Here is a 15,802-nt window from a genome sequence, read left to right as displayed (position 1 = left end):
GTTATGTGTTCTGTTGTATTGGCCCAAAACATAGTGCTTTGTATTCAGAACATGAAGTTAATTTCTTTGCCACATTTTTTGCAGTTTTACTTTAGTGCCTTATTGCAGATACACACACACACTCACACAGCAACAGGGAGTGAGACAACTGACAGACAGACTGCTTATCTGGTCTTTAGAGTGTGATCAAATCAAATCAAATTTTATTCATCACATATGCATATTTAGCAGATGTTATTGCGGGTGTAGCGAAATGCTTGTGTTCTTAGCTCCAATAGTGTAGTAGTATCTAATAATTAACACAGTAGTATCTAACAAAGGATGTGATAACACGTGAGCTAATGTAAACTGTTTTAAAAAATGCTAATAATTTCAGTAGTGTAACCACACCCCCACCCTAATACGGATCTGTAGTGTCCCTAGCCAATGACTCGCCACCCTACATTACACACACTTCAGTGAGTGATGAGCGCCTCCTGGCAACACATGGACACCTGTGTGCTCAGGGGGCCTTCCTCTCCTCCACGCCACGTCTCACTGCCCATCTCTCTGCCCTCTCTCTCTCGCTCTCTCTTTCCTGTCTCTCACTGTCACCCTCAACTCTCACATGTTCTTCAGGCAAACATGCTCTCAGTCTGTCAGGTGGTGTGTTGCTTGTTATTTTCTATTGTGTTTTCTATACATGAAAGAGAAAGACAGTTTGATAGAGAAACAGAAAGATGCATTTCATGGATCCTGAAAGTCAAAAATACAATACATGGCCAAAAGTATGTGTACACCTGCTCGTTGAACTTCTCATTCTAAAATCATGACCATAAATTTGGAGTAGGTCCCCCCATTGCTGCTATAAACAGCCACCACTTTTCTGGGAAGGCTTTCCACTAGATGTCGGTACATTGCTGCAGGGACTTGCTTCCGTTCAACCACAAGAGTATTCGTGAGGTTGGGCGATTTAGGCCTGGCTTGCAGACGGCGTTCCAATTCATCGCAAAGGTGTCCGATGGGGTTGTGGTCAGGGCTCTGTGCAGGCCAGTCAAGTTCTTCCACACCGATCTCAACAAACCATTTCTGTATGGAGCCTGAATAGGGCATTGTCATGCTGAAATAGGAAAGGGTCTTCCCCAAATTGTTGCCACACAGTTGGAAGCACAGAATTGTCTAGAATGTCAATGTATGCTGTAGCGTTAAGATTTCCCTTCACTGGAACTAAGGGGCCCGAACCATGAAAAACAGCCCCAGACCATTATTCCTCCTCCACAAAATGTTACAGTTGGCACAATGCATTGGGGCAGGTAGCGTTCTCCTGGCATCCGCCAAACCCAGATTCGTCCATCGGACTGCCAGATTACTCCAAAGAATGCGTTTCCACTGCTCCAGAGTCCAATTGCGGCAATCTTTACCCCACTCCAGCCGATGCTTGGCATTGCGCATGGTGATCTTAGAATTGTGTGCAGCCGCTCGGCCATTGAAACTTATTTCATGCAGCTCCCGACGAACAGTTATTGTGCTGAAGTTGCTTCCAGAGGCAGTTTGGAACTCAATAGTGAGTGTTGCAACAGAGGAAATTGCCAAAATTTGTGGATTTGGCTATGTAGTGTACCTTCTGTACCTTCTCCATTCCGTGTCCTGTGTTAGATGGCTGTCTAGTCTCCTCTGAAATAGGTCCTGTAAGTTTGCATGTAGTTTGTCTTTGAGGGGAGACAGAGGAAACCGCAGACTGAAGTAGACCCACTGCCAGCCAACATACAGGCCCCAGAAACTAGGAGGAAGAGCAGCAACTAGTAAGGTAGGTAGGGAGGGAGTAAGGGAGGGGAGGAAATGAGGTAGGGAGGTAGGGATGAATAGAGGGAAAAAGCTATAAGGCAGTGTGGAGGAAGCCAGGGAGACAGAGAGGGAGAGACAGGGAGATAGGAAAGAAGACATGCAGGCTAGGAGGGAGAGAGGGAAGCAGGGAGACTGAGAGTCAGGCAGGAGACAGAGGTATGAAGCAGGCAGGGAGGCAGAATGGCTGGCAGGTAGGCAGGCAGACTAAAAGTCTCCCTGAAGAAGAGCTGGGAGTCTTCCCATGTCTTCCCATGGGCCTGTATCAGCCCTGCTCTGTTGGCAGCCCTGTGGGCTACACTATCTCCCAGGAAAGCACTCGCTACACTCGCATTAACATCTGCTAACCATGTGTATGTGACAAATACAATTTGATTTGATTTGATAGCATTTACCATGCAGAGACAGGAATCTGTTCTCTCCCTTCATCTCTTTCCCTCTCCTTCTCCTTCTCCCTCTCTCTCTCTCTCTCTCTCTCTCTCTCTCTCTCTCTCTCTCTCTCTCTCTCTCTCTCTCTCTCTCTCTCTCTCTCTCTCTCTCTCTCTCTCTCTGTGTCTCTCTCGCTCATCACTCTCATCACTCTTGCTGTTTTTACTTTGGCTGTCATCCGTGCTTTGTTTTTCACTCCTTGATGATCTCTTATTTTGTTCTTGTCTATGTTCTGTGATTACTACCCCAGGCTTTCATTTGGTCTGTCTGTTTGTTGGTTCTGCCTTGGCACTGTGCCTCGCTAATTATCCAACTCTGGAGGGACCTGTGTGCCTTGGTGGGCGGTGGCACACAATGGAGAGATGTGTGTGTGTGTGGGGGGAGTGCCAGCTTTATTGTGGCACAGTATGTCCTGTGGCAGTATATATAGTTTCACCTACCTACCTCAGAGACCTGTTCCAGATGGGTGGGCAGAGAAGAGATAGTGGTGGTGCCTTTTGCCAGCTGTGCCACCTGCGCCAGTCAACCGGAGTGTAGACCTAGTCTTTTTCCCAGTTGTACGCCTGGCTAGACTTGGGAGACCCTTCTGCTGTTTGGGAGATTGGAGAGTCATCACACCTGCAGCAACTATTTAAAAATATTACACCAATGACTTATTTGCAATAAATTATTGTTGTATTGTAAATGTTTGACCAACACGCCTCAGTCTGTTTGTACTTGTATTAGTCTATAACACACAAGCCAACTTGACACTTGTCTTCTATTGTGTGGGTCCTCTGAAAGGGTTTCATAATGCTGCTGTGAGTTGGAGTAGGTCCTCTGAAAGGGTTTCATAACGCTGCTGTGAGTTGGAGTAGGTCCTCTGAAAGGGTTTCATAATGCTGCTGTGAGTTGGAGTAGGTCCTCTGAAAGGGTTTCATAACGCTGCTGTGAGTTGGAGTAGGTCCTCTAAAAGGGTTTCATTACGCTGCTGTGAGTTGGAGTAGGTCCTCTGAAAGGGTTTCATAATGCTGCTGTGAGTTGGAGTAGGTCCTCTGAAAGGGTTTCATTACGCTGCTGTGAGTTGGAGTAGGTCCTCTGAAAGGGTTTCATAATGCTGCTGTGAGTTGGAGTAGGTCCTCTGAAAGGGTTTCAGTGACTGGGAGGTGTTAAAGAGTGTTTCTGAACCCTGGGCCGTTTTCCTCAGTCTGGGGGCTCCTGCCCGGGCTGCCATGCTGTGTGTGGGTCTGTGATGTGCTTACTAATGAGCAGACAGATGGCACGCACACCAGGCTCCACTGACTGGCTCACTGATGCCAACAGAGGAGAAGAGGCAAGCCTGCAGACATGGTGAAGTGTGTGTGTGTGTGTACATGAGTTTGGGGAGGAGGGGAGGGTAGTGCGTGTGTGTGTGTGTGTACATGAGTTTGGGGAGGAGGGGAGGGTAGTGTGTGTGTGTGTTTGGTGGCCTTCATTGTTTGGGTTAGTTTGCGTAGAGGCTCTGCTATGGTTCTGGTGTGCATTTAAGTGAGTAAATGGCTGTGGACTAGGACGACTACACACAATAACACACACGTGCATCACACACACACACACACACACACACACACACACACACACACACACACACACACACACACACACACACACACACACACACACACACACACACACACACACACACACACACAAACTTATGGGCAATTCACAATGTATATCTCTCTTTTTTTCATGTTTTCTCTAAATATTAATTATACCTAGGCTAAATATACTGAATTAAAAAATAAACTCAACATGTAAAGTGTTTAATAAAAAAAATATTACATCACCCACAATTCTTCATCATTCCACTATTGTTCTAAATTCAATCATCCTCTTCACCCTCATCATTCAGCTCAATCAAATTCAATCACCCTCCTCATCATTCATGTCAGGATTTGGCCAGGGTTGTTCCGGTTTTTGGTCACTAGATGCCCCCATTGTGCTTTTTGACCTTTTGTTTTCCCTTGATCCCCATTATTATTTGCACCTGTGCCTCGTTTCCCCTGATTGTATTTAAACCCTTTGTTTTACTCAGTTCTTTGCTCTGTGTTTGTATGTTAGCACCCAGCCCTAGTACTCTGTGAGTGCTTGTTGATCCCGGTGGACTCTCTTGTGGAGTTCTGTTTTTTGTTCTTGTTTGTTTGTTTTTGAGTATCTTTTGAGGATTTTTGTGCTGTGCCTTCCACCTTGTGGATTTGCCTTTTTGTCTTGGAGGATTGCCTTTGTTCTTGTGGAATTCCTTTTGAGGTTGTGGAGTTACATGTTTTCCTGAAGAACTTCACTTTTTACATCATTAAATACACCGTCTCAAGTACTGCTGTGTCTGCCTCATCTTCTGGGTTCTGCTGACTATTCGTGGCTCAGTTGGTTTAGTGACTGTTTCTCACTCCGGAGTTCATTGAAGTCACATGCACCATTATCAGTTTCTATCTGACTTCTATTGCCCATTCATCCGTTGAGGACAGAATAGCATATTTAAAGTGTATTATGTTACCAGTTTTTGCTTAGGTGCAAGAGCAATGAAGCTGTGCAAGTGGTCATGTGCTGAAAAAGTGCCATCTGGAAGAAAGAGCTGCACCTCCTGAATTTTTTCCTTTTTTGTTATTTGACAAAGGTAAGTGTCATAAAAACTGCAGAATATAATAAACTCAGTGGTGGGGGCACCCACTTGATGAGCCAAATAGAGGGAGCACTGGAGGAGGAAGCCACGGCATTTGGATGGAGTCCCATCATATTTGTCCAGGAGGGACAAATGGGCATGGCTGACCTGGGCAGACTGATGAATGGGCTGGCTCACTGGGTCAATTCATGGTACAGGATCCTCTGCTCATTGAAGGTGACGTTTAAGAATGCGGAGGACCTCATCCATCGCCATCTCCAGTTGCGCCAGCTGGTCATGGTGTTGGAAAAGTAGGTCTCTCTGTTCGTCAACCATCTGGGAGATATCTCAGTTGGCTGCTGCTTCCATTTTGTGAGGTAGTATTCTGTAACGGGGATGCAGGGAGTCAGGAAGCAAGTGCAGTCGGTGAGTTTAATAGGAACGAACATGGAGTAAATGCAAAAACAGGAGTAGATGATGGGTTGCCAGGACCGGTGGTTAGTACACCAGTGACGTTGAACGCCGGAGCATGGAAGCGGGAGTACATGTGACAGAATTGGACCATTTTCCTGTCTTGCTAAGCAATCAAAATGTAACGAGTACTTTTGAGTGTCAGGGGAAAAAAGTACATTATTTTCTTGAGGAATGTAGTGAAGTAAAATTAAAAGTTGTTAAAAATATAAATAGTAAAGTACACATACCCCCAAAAACGACTTACTTTAAAGTATTTTTTGCTTAACTACATTACACCACTGGGTGGTTCTAGTGTTAAGGGGAGTTCCTACAAAGCCATTGACTCGTTCTGTAAATGTGCATAGTGACACTTAGTGAGCTACTGCTCTAGCCTCCGCCATCCCAACAGGGCAAACACACACTCAGCAGAAATGTTTTGGACCCCTGTGTTGGTTGTGCATTCACTGTGGCTCTATGTCCTCATTAACCCACATAACTGAAAAGGTTGGCATCTAAACACTGCTCGTTTTAGCATGTTATGCTGCCTTCTCTTGCTTGGTAGTTATTGAAAAGAATAGGAAGGGGAGACAATGTGAGGGAGGAATATGAGGAGACGTAAGGAGAGAAGGACGCACAGTGAGGTGACTGTTAGATGGTGAAGTCAGGTCAGTAAGACACAGTGAGGTGACTGTTAGATGGTGAAGTCAGGTCAATAAGACACAGTGAGGTGACTGTTAGATGGTGAAGTCAGGTCAGTAAGACACAGTGAGGTGACTGTTAGATGGTGAAGTCAGGTCAATAAGACACAGTGAGGTGACTGTTAGATGGTGAAGTCAGGTCAATAAGACACAGTGAGGTGACTGTTAGATGGTGAAGTAAGGTCAATAAGACACAGTGAGGTGACTGTTAGATGGTGAAGTCAGGTCAATAAGACACAGTGAGGTGACTGTTAGATGGTGAAGTCAGGTCAATAAGACACAGTGAGGTGACTGTTAGATGGTGAAGTCAGGTCAATAAGACACAGTGAGGTGACTGTTAGATGGTGAAGTCAGGTCAGTAAGACACAGTGAGTTGACTGTTAGATGGTGAAGTCAGGTCAGTAAGACACAGTGAGGTGACTGTTAGATGGTGAAGTCAGGTCAATAAGACACAGTGAGGTGACTGTTAGATGGTGAAGTCAGGTCAATAAGACACAGTGAGGTGACTGTTAGATGGTGAAGTCAGGTCAATAAGACACAGTGAGGTGACTGTTAGATGGTGAAGTCAGGTCAATAAGACACAGTGAGGTGACTGTTAGATGGTGAAGTCAGGTCAATAAGACACAGTGAGGTGACTGTTAGATGGTGAAGTCAGGTCAGTAAGACACAGTGAGGTGACTGTTAGATGGTGAAGTCAGGTCAATAAGACACAGTGAGGTGACTGTTAGATGGTGAAGTCAGGTCAATAAGACACAGTGAGGTGACTGTTAGATGGTGAAGTCAGGTCAATAAGACACAGTGAGGTGACTGTTAGATGGTGAAGTCAGGTCAATAAGACACAGTGAGGTGACTGTTAGATGGTGAAGTCAGGTCAGTAAGACACAGTGAGTTGACTGTTAGATGGTGAAGTCAGGTCAGTAAGACACAGTGAGGTGACTGTTAGATGGTGAAGTCAGGTCAATAAGACACAGTGAGGTGACTGTTAGATGGTGAAGTCAGGTCAATAAGACACAGTGAGGTGACTGTTAGATGGTGAAGTCAGGTCAATAAGACACAGTGAGGTGACTGTTAGATGGTGAAGTCAGGTCAATAAGACACAGTGAGGTGACTGTTAGATGGTGAAGTCAGGTCAATAAGACACAGTGAGGTGACTGTTAGATGGTGAAGTCAGGTCAATAAGGGAGAGAGGATGAGAGGAAGCAGAGGAAGATGTGAGAGAGGAAGAAGAGGGTGCAGGACAAGAGGAGAAGGAGAGGAAATGAGTGAGGAGGAGGGTCAGGACTGGGATGTTAAGGAATGTGGGACTAAAGTAAGGTTATCGTGGAGTTTTAATGTATGCTGGTCTACAGAGTATAGTGAGTGCTGCTACGCTGGTTCTGAGTGCTTCGCCCTGCTTCCTCTCTTTACATCACACAATCCCACGGGATTAAACAGTCAGTGTATTTTTACCTTAGCTCAATATGTGTGTGTGTGTGCATGCGCACCTAGGCATGGCTGCATGCCACTGTGTGTTTGTTTGTGTAGGCAGATGTGATGGTTGCATATCCTCTTTTGTGTGTGTGTGTGTGTGTGTGTGAGTGAGAGAGCCAGTCAGCCAGCCACAGACATGGGAGTGGACATGTGGGGTATTTGAGAGAACCTCCCTCACAGCTGATTGCCCGTTGCTACGCTGTGTGTGTCTCATATAGGACAGGAAGCCAGTGGTAGCAGCTGTAGTGTGGAGCTGGCTCTGAGTCTGGATGTTAGCACTGTCTCTCTCCTCCGTGGGACGAAGCCTGACTGTAGGTACACACACACACACACACACACACACACACACACACACACACACACACACACACACACACACACACACACACACACACACACACACACACGCACATACACACACGCTAATGGTCATTGTTTTATGTGCTGCTGTATTATATTGGAGATTATTCACACACCTGTTCTAGTGGGCTGTTCTAGTGGGCTGTTCTAGTGGGCTCTTCTAGTGGGCTGTTTTAGTGGGCTCTTCTAGTGGGCTCTTCTAGTGGGCTGTTCTAGTGGCCTGTTCTAGTGGGCTCTTCTAGTGGGCTGTTCTAATGGGCTGTTCTAATGGGCTGTTCTAGTTAGTGTGAGGGAAGCTGTTGGTTTAAATTGGGCATGGAGTCTCGTTTGAACAGCGGATTGTAAAGGGGCCGGGACGATACCAGTATCGCGATACTCATTAGTGTCGTGGCAAGGAAACAAAATATGAAGCGGATTTAACTTGTTTAGGAAAACCTCCCTAATGTTGGAAACAAACATCATTATGCCTAACTTGCCTAGTTAAACAAAGGTTAAATAAATAAAAATTATGTTGTCATCCAGAATCACATTTATTTATTTTCCAAATTATAGCACACAATATTTTACATCCAGCAGGTTTTTAAAAGACCAAAGAGTTTGGTCTTCTCTGTGTTTTCAATTTTGCCATGGAAAAAACATTGCGATACTGGTATCGTCACAGCCCAAGATTGTAACCCAGTGGTTTTCAGAGGTGTTAAAGGAATATACATTTCCTGGATCAGCTAAAAGTCTCTTTAAGTACGGAGAGTAGCAGAGAAGGACCGTGTGTGTTTGTATACATTCACAAGCATTAGTATCTACCTTGCTTTTGTCATGCTTTCAGTGTAAAAGGACTATGTTGGTATTTTTGCACTGTAAACCCGCTCTCCAATGGTAGATAGATGCTTGTGTGTGTGTGTGTGTGTGTGTGTGTGTGTGTGTGTGTGTGTGTGTGTGTGTGTGTTAATAATTGATGTAGGCCGATCGGTGAGTCGTAACCAGTTTCCAAATATGTGGAACTTGGGGAGGGTGCTGAGGCTTGCATGACAGGGGAGTGGAGAGGGAGAGAGGTGGTAGGGAGGGGGAGAGAGGGGTAGGGAGGGAGGGAGACGGGAGTGGAGAGGGAGAGAGGTGGTAGGGAGGGGGCGAGAGGGGTAGGGAGGGAGGGAGACAGGGGAGTGGAGAGGGAGAAAGGTGGTAGGGAGGGGGAGGGAGGGAGACAGGGGTAGGGAGGGAGGGAGACAGGGGAGTGGAGAGGGAGAGAGGTGGTAGGGAGGGGGAGAGATGGGAGTGGACAGGGAGAGATAGGTAGGGAGAGATGAGAGAGGGGTATGGAGGGAGACAGGGGAGTGGAGAGGTGGTAGGGAGGGTGGGAGAGGGGTAGGGAGGGAGGGAGACAGGGGAGTGGAGAGGGAGAGAGGTGGTAGGGAGGGGGAGAGATGGGAGTGGACAGGGAGAAATAGGTAGGGAGAGATGAGAGAGGGGTAGGGAGGGAGGGAGACAGGGGAGTGGAGAGGGAGAAAGGTGGTAGGGAGGGGGAGAGAGGGGTAGGGAGGGAGGGAGACAGGGGAGTGGAGAGGGAGAGAGGTGGTAGGGAGGGGGAGAGATGGGAGTAGACAGGGAGAGATAGGTAGGGAGAGATGAGAGAGGGGTAGGGAGGGAGGGAGACAGGTGGTAGGGAGGGTGGGAGATGGGAGTAGACAGGGAGAGATAGGTAGGGAGAGAGGGGTAGGGAGGGAAAGAGATGGGAGGGAGACAGGGGAGTGGAGAGGGGGTAGGGAGAGAGGGGTAGGGAGGGAAAGAGATGGGAGGGAGACAGGGGAGTGGAGAGGGGGTAGGGAGAGAGGGGTAGGGAGGGAAAGAGATGGGAGGGAGACAGGGGAGTGGAGAGGGGGTAGGGAGGTGGAGAGGGGTAGAGGTGGGAGAGGGAGCGAGGGGTAGGGATGTAGAACGAGGTAGCGATGGGTGTGGAGAGGGAGTGAGGGCTAGGGAGGTAGAGATGGGAGGGAGAGAGGGGTTGGGAGGTAGAGAGAGGTAGAGATAGGAGGGAGCGGGAGCGAGGGGTAGGGAGGTAGAGTGAGGTAAAGACCAGAGGGAGAGAGAGGTAGACAGAGGTATTGATGGGAGGTAGAGAGAAGTAGAAATGGGACGAAGAGGTAGAGAGATGGGAGGGAGTGGTAGAGATGGGAGGGAGAGGGATAAATGTTGAATATTTGAGATGATAGATGGGTACAGAGAACAGACAGACCTCTCCTCCGTCTCTGACGGTCATGGTTTGATGGAACATGACAGCGGCTCAGTGGGATGGAGGGGTGGGATGGAGGGAGAACATTTCCAGAGTCTGGATAGGCCGGGGGGGCATTAAGGCTAACGTCAGCCCAAGCTTCACCACCCAGGTTCTGAGATGTACTATACAGTGCGTGATCAGAATGAGAGGAATACAGAGCTGGTTAGACTGGAGGAGATAGCATGAGGTGGGAGTGTAGGAGGCTGCTTTAGTAGGGATGGTAGTTGACTGATTGATTAGCTACATGTACAGTTGAAGTTGGGAGTTTATATACACTTAGGTTGGAGTCATTAAAACTCGTTTTCAACGACTCCACATTTCTTGTTAACAAACTATAGTTTTGGCAAGTTGGTTAGGACATCTACTTTGTGCATGATACAAATAATTTTTCCAACAATTGTTTACAGACAGATTATTTCACTTATAATTCACTGCATCACAATTCCAGTGGGTCAGAAGTTTAAATACACTAAGTTGACTGTGCCTTTAAACAGCTTGGAAAATTCCAGAAAATTATGTCATGGCTTTAGAAGCTTCTGGTAGGCTAATTGACATCATTTGAGTCAATTGGAGGTGTACCTGTGGATGAATTTCAAGGCCTACCTTCAAACTCAGTGCCTCTTTGCTTGACATCATGGGAAAATCTAAAGAAATCAGCCAAGACCTCAGAAAACATTTGTAGACCTCCACAAGTCTTGTTCATCCTTGGGAGCAATTTCCAAATGCCTGAAGGTACCATGTTCATCTGTAACAACAATAGTACGCAAGTACTATTCCAACCATCATACCGCTCAGGAAGGAGACAGCATCATGTTGTGGGGGTGCTTTGCTGCAGGAGGTGCACTTCACAAAATAGATGGAATCATGCGGGAGAAAAATTATGGGTCTTCCAAATGGACAATGACCCCGGGCATACTTTCAAAGTTGTGGCAAAATGGCTTAAGGACAACAAAGGTAAGGTATTGGAGTGGCCATCACAAAGCCCTGACCTCAAGCTTATAGAACATTTGTGGCAGAACTGAAAAAGCATGTGCGAGCAAGGAGGCCTACAAACCTGACTCAGTTACACCAGCTCTGTCAGGAGGAATGGGCCAAAATTCACCCAACTTATTGTGGGAAGCTTGTGGAAGGCTATCCAAAACATTTGACCCAAGTTAAAGAATTTAAAGGCAATGCTAGAAAATACTAATTGAGTGTAAGTAAACTTCTGACCCACTGGGAATGTGATGAAATAAATAAAATATGAAATAAACCGTTCTCTCTACTATTATTCGAACATTTCACATTCTTAAAATAAAGTGGTCATCCTAACTAAGACAGGGAATATTTACTAGGATTAAATGTCAGGACTTGACATGTTCTTGGCTAAGGTGTATGTAGACTTCCCACTTCAATTGCATGTACGCGGTAGTGATCGATTGGTAACATGCATGTACGCGGTAGTGGTCGATTGGTAACATGCATGTACGCGGTAGTGATCGATTGGTAACATGCATGTGTGCTCCAGTGAGTGATTAGCTACATGTATGGACACGGTAGTGATTGATTAGCTATATGTATGTACGCGGTAGTGATTGATTAGCTATATGTATGTACGCGGTAGTGATTGATTAGCTATATGTATGTACGCGGTAGTGATTGATTAGCTATATGTATGTACGCGGTAGTGATTGATTAGCTATATGTGTGTACGCAGTAGTGATTGATTAGCTATATGTGTGTACGCGGTAGTGATTGGTTAGCTATATGTGTGTATGCGGTAGTGATTGATTAGCTATATGTGTGTACACGGTAGTGATTGATTAGCTATATGTGTGTACGCGGTAGTGATTGATTAGCTATGTGTGTGTACGCGGTAGTGATTGATTAGCTATATGTGTGTGCGCAGTAGTGATTGATTGGAGTACTATTATGGGGCAGCGTGGAGTAGCATGGATTATTACAGAGCATTATGGAGTAGTGTGGAGTATTATGGAGTATTATTATGGAGCAGCAGGGAGTATTATTATGGAGCAGTAGAGTATTATTATGGAGTAGCATGGAGTATTATTACAGAGCAGTGTGGGGTATTATTACAGAGCAGTGTGGAGTATTATTATGGAGCAGTGTGGGGTATTATTATGGATTAGTATGGAGTATTATTATGGCGCGGGGTGGAGTATTATTATTGAGCAGGGTGGAGGACTATTATGGAGTGAAGTGGAGTATTACGAAGTAATCCGGAGTATCGTTATAGAGTCGCGTGGTGTATTATTATGGCGCAGCGCGGAGTATTGTGGATTATTACTTTGGGGTCATTTGGAGTATGACTATGAGGAAGTGTGGAGTATTATTATGGAGTTGTGTGGAGTATTATGGAGCAGCACGGAGTATTATTACCGAGTATTATGGGGTATCTTGGAGCCGTGTAGAGTTTTATGGAGTATTATTATGGAGTATTATTATGGAGTAGTATGGAGTATTATTAAGGGGTTGTGTGGAGTATTATTATGGGGTAGTATGGATTATTATTATGGGGGTGTGGAGTATTATTATGGGGTAGTATGGAGTATTATTATGGGGTAGCATGGAGTATTATTATGGAGTAGTGTGGAGTATTATTATGGAGTAGTGTGGAGCATTATTACAGAGTAGTGTAGTGCAGAGTATTATTACGGAGCAGCGCAGAGTATGGAGCAAGATGGGAATTATAGAGCAGGGTGGAGTATTATTATGGCGCGGGGTGGAGTATTATTATGGAGCAGGGTGGAGTACTATTATGGAGTAAAGTGGAGTATTACAAAGTAATCCGGAGTATCGTTATAGAGTAGCGTGGAGTATTATTATGGCGCAGCTCGGAGTATTGTGGATTATTACTTTGGGGTCATTTGGAGTATGACTATGAGGAAGTGTGGAGTATTATTATGGAGTTGTGTGGAGTATTATGGAGCAGCACGGAGTATTATTACCGAGTATTATGGGGTATCTTGGAGCCGTGTAGAGTTTTATGGAGTATTATTATGGAGTATTATTATGGAGAAGTGTGGAGTAGTATTATGGAGTAACACAGCATATTATTATGGGGTATTGTGGAGTATTATGGAGTTCTATTATTTACATTACATTTAAGTCATTTAGCAGACGCTCTTATCCAGAGCGACTTACAAATTATGATGTAGTTTGGAGTATTATTATGGGGTAGTGTGGATTATTACTATGGAGTAATGTGGAGTATTGTTATGGCGTAGTGTGGAGTACTATGGAGTAGTGTGGAGTATTGGTATGGGGCAGTGGAGTATTATTATGGAGTAGCGTGTATTATTATGGAGTAGCATGTATTATTATGGAGTAGCGTGGAGTATTAGGAAGCAGTGTGGGGCATTATGAAGTATTATTATGGAGCATTATGGAGTATTATGGAGTATTATGAAGTAGTGCGGAGTGTTATGGAGTATTATTATGGAGGAGTGTAGAGTATTATGGAGTATTATTATGGAGTATCATGGCTTTTATTTGGGGTGAAGACCTCAGCGATGTAAAGCAGACACCTGTGGCATCTCTCTATGCAAATGTGGATTGTTGTGGCGGCTAGGAGCTGGATGATGCCTGCTTATTTATTCATGTTCTGTGCTGCGTTGACAATGACAGCTCCCCCGAGCTTTCAGTCCCTTTCAGTGAGTTTGGTAATCACAACTCATTTCACATTCTAATTCAGTCCTTCATTTGTGGGTTTTTAGGTATGCTGCTCCGTTTGTTTTCTGACCTGATTCTCTGACTCTTTCTCGCTTTCCTTCTCTCTCTTTTTCTCTCTCCTTCCCTCTTTCTCTTTCTCTCTCTCCTTCTCTCCCTTTCTCCCTCTCTCTCTTTCTCCCTCTCTCTCTCCGTGTCTCTCTGTCTCACTCTCCGTCTCTCTCTGTCTCTCTCTTTTTCTCTCTCCTCTATCTTTCTCTTTCCTTCTCTCTCTTTCTCTCTCTTTTAGTGCCTCACACCTGGTAATGCCAGGCCGTGACATCCTGGTAATGCCAGGCCGTGACATCCTGGTAATGCCAGGCCGTGACATCCTGGTAATGCCAGGCCGTGACATCCTGGTAATGCCAGGCCGTGACATCCTGGCATCTCTCCAGCATGGCACAGAGACACAGGGATAAGTCCTCACGAGTCGTTACCTTGCAGTGTCATGATTAATTAACATAAACCATGATAAATTATGATGACAGCAACCATCGTCATAATAAATTATAATACTCCAGGCCGTGACAACTGCTGATGTAATTGGCTTTATGAAATAAAACTTGGGGGTAGTTGTGGTTGGGCAGCTCTAACCCTGGAGGGATGGTTCCTTCCTGCTGGGAAGTTGCTGATCCGACTCTGTACTGTTCTGTACTGTACTGGGCTGTGGAGCATGTGACAGAGGTCTGGGGCTGGGCACACTGCCTACGTTGACTCTCTCAAGCGACCTCTCTACTCCTCCCAGAGCTAAGCCTAGTGGTGACGGACAGACAGGAACACAGACACTGCTCTGTACCCTGTCTCTCTCCCTCTCTCTGTCTCTGCGTGTCTGTCTCTGCGTGTATGCCTCTGTGTGTATGTCTCTGGGTGTCTGTCTCTGCGTGTCTGTCTCTGCGTGTCTGTCTCTGCGTGTCTGTCTCTGCGTGTCTGTCTCTGCGTGTCTGTCTCTGCGTGTCTGCCTCTGCGTGTCTGTCTCTGCGTGTCTGTCTCTGCGTGTCTGTCTCTGCGTGTCTGTCTCTGCGTGTATGCCTCTGCGTGTCTGTCTCTGCGTGTATGCCTCTGCTGTCTCTGCGTCTGTCTCTGCGTGTCTGTCTCTGCGTGTCTGTCTCTGCGTGTCTGTCTCTGCGTGTCTGTCTCTGCGTGTCTGTCTCTGCGTGTATGCCTCTGCGTGTCTGTCTCTGCGTGTCTGTCTCTGCGTGTCTGTCTCTGCGTGTCTGTCTCTGCGTGTCTGTCTCTGCGTGTCTGTCTCTGCGTGTCTGTTTGCGTCACCACTCTTTTTTTGACTGCAGGTTTTCTTCCTGTGGTCAATTCCATGGTAACAGAATTGCGCTGAGATGATTTTTCATTTAAAATATATGCCAAACAAAAACCATTGATTTCTAAGTTGAACAAACCACACAACTCTATGCACAATTACTAGTTTTAACAATTTACACAAACACATTTACAAAAATAAATTTACTGTAAGAACTGTGCAGAAGTTTGGTAAGATCATTTCAATAAAATCTCCCTCAAGGTTTTATGCAACCACGTTTTCCCCAAAACTCTTAACTATCTGCTCTGAATTAAGATTGAAAGATGTCTGCAGACAGAATGGGGTGTCAGCTATGACATGACAACTTGAGTTTGAAAAAATCTATTTTGGTTATTGAACTACAGTAAGTAAAGTGGATTTACACCCGCTAACGGAATTCCATCATGGGTCCCTGATCTGTACTACACAGAAGTGCATAATTATGGATATGAATGTCATTCTCTTCATGGTATCTGAATAGGTACTCAAAGGTAAAAATATGCAATATCCTCCTTTTCATATTTGGGTATTATTCTACCCACTTTCTATTATTTTAATGAGCTATGCCCCCAAACAAGACCACATTTGGTTTGTCAGGAATGTCTATTTTTCACAAGTTTGGATATCAAAGTACAGCACAGTAGAGTCCAGAACAGTAGAGTCCAGAACAGTAGAGTCCAGAA

The 15,802-nt window shown here is 45.5% G+C and overlaps 1 protein-coding gene across 3 annotated transcripts in view; it reads left to right on the top strand.

Annotated features, from left to right (window-relative positions):
- Nucleotides 1-15,802, top strand: part of LOC118394024 (multiple C2 and transmembrane domain-containing protein 1) — a 288,690-nt gene that overhangs the window by 50,610 nt on the left and 222,278 nt on the right. The window lies entirely within an intron of this gene.

This window comes from Oncorhynchus keta, chromosome 14 (assembly GCF_023373465.1).
Source record: "Oncorhynchus keta strain PuntledgeMale-10-30-2019 chromosome 14, Oket_V2, whole genome shotgun sequence".
Classification (NCBI taxonomy): domain Eukaryota; kingdom Metazoa; phylum Chordata; class Actinopteri; order Salmoniformes; family Salmonidae; genus Oncorhynchus; species Oncorhynchus keta.
The sequence above is the reverse complement of the archived record's forward strand: the minus strand, read 5'-3'. Positions and strand labels throughout refer to the sequence as shown.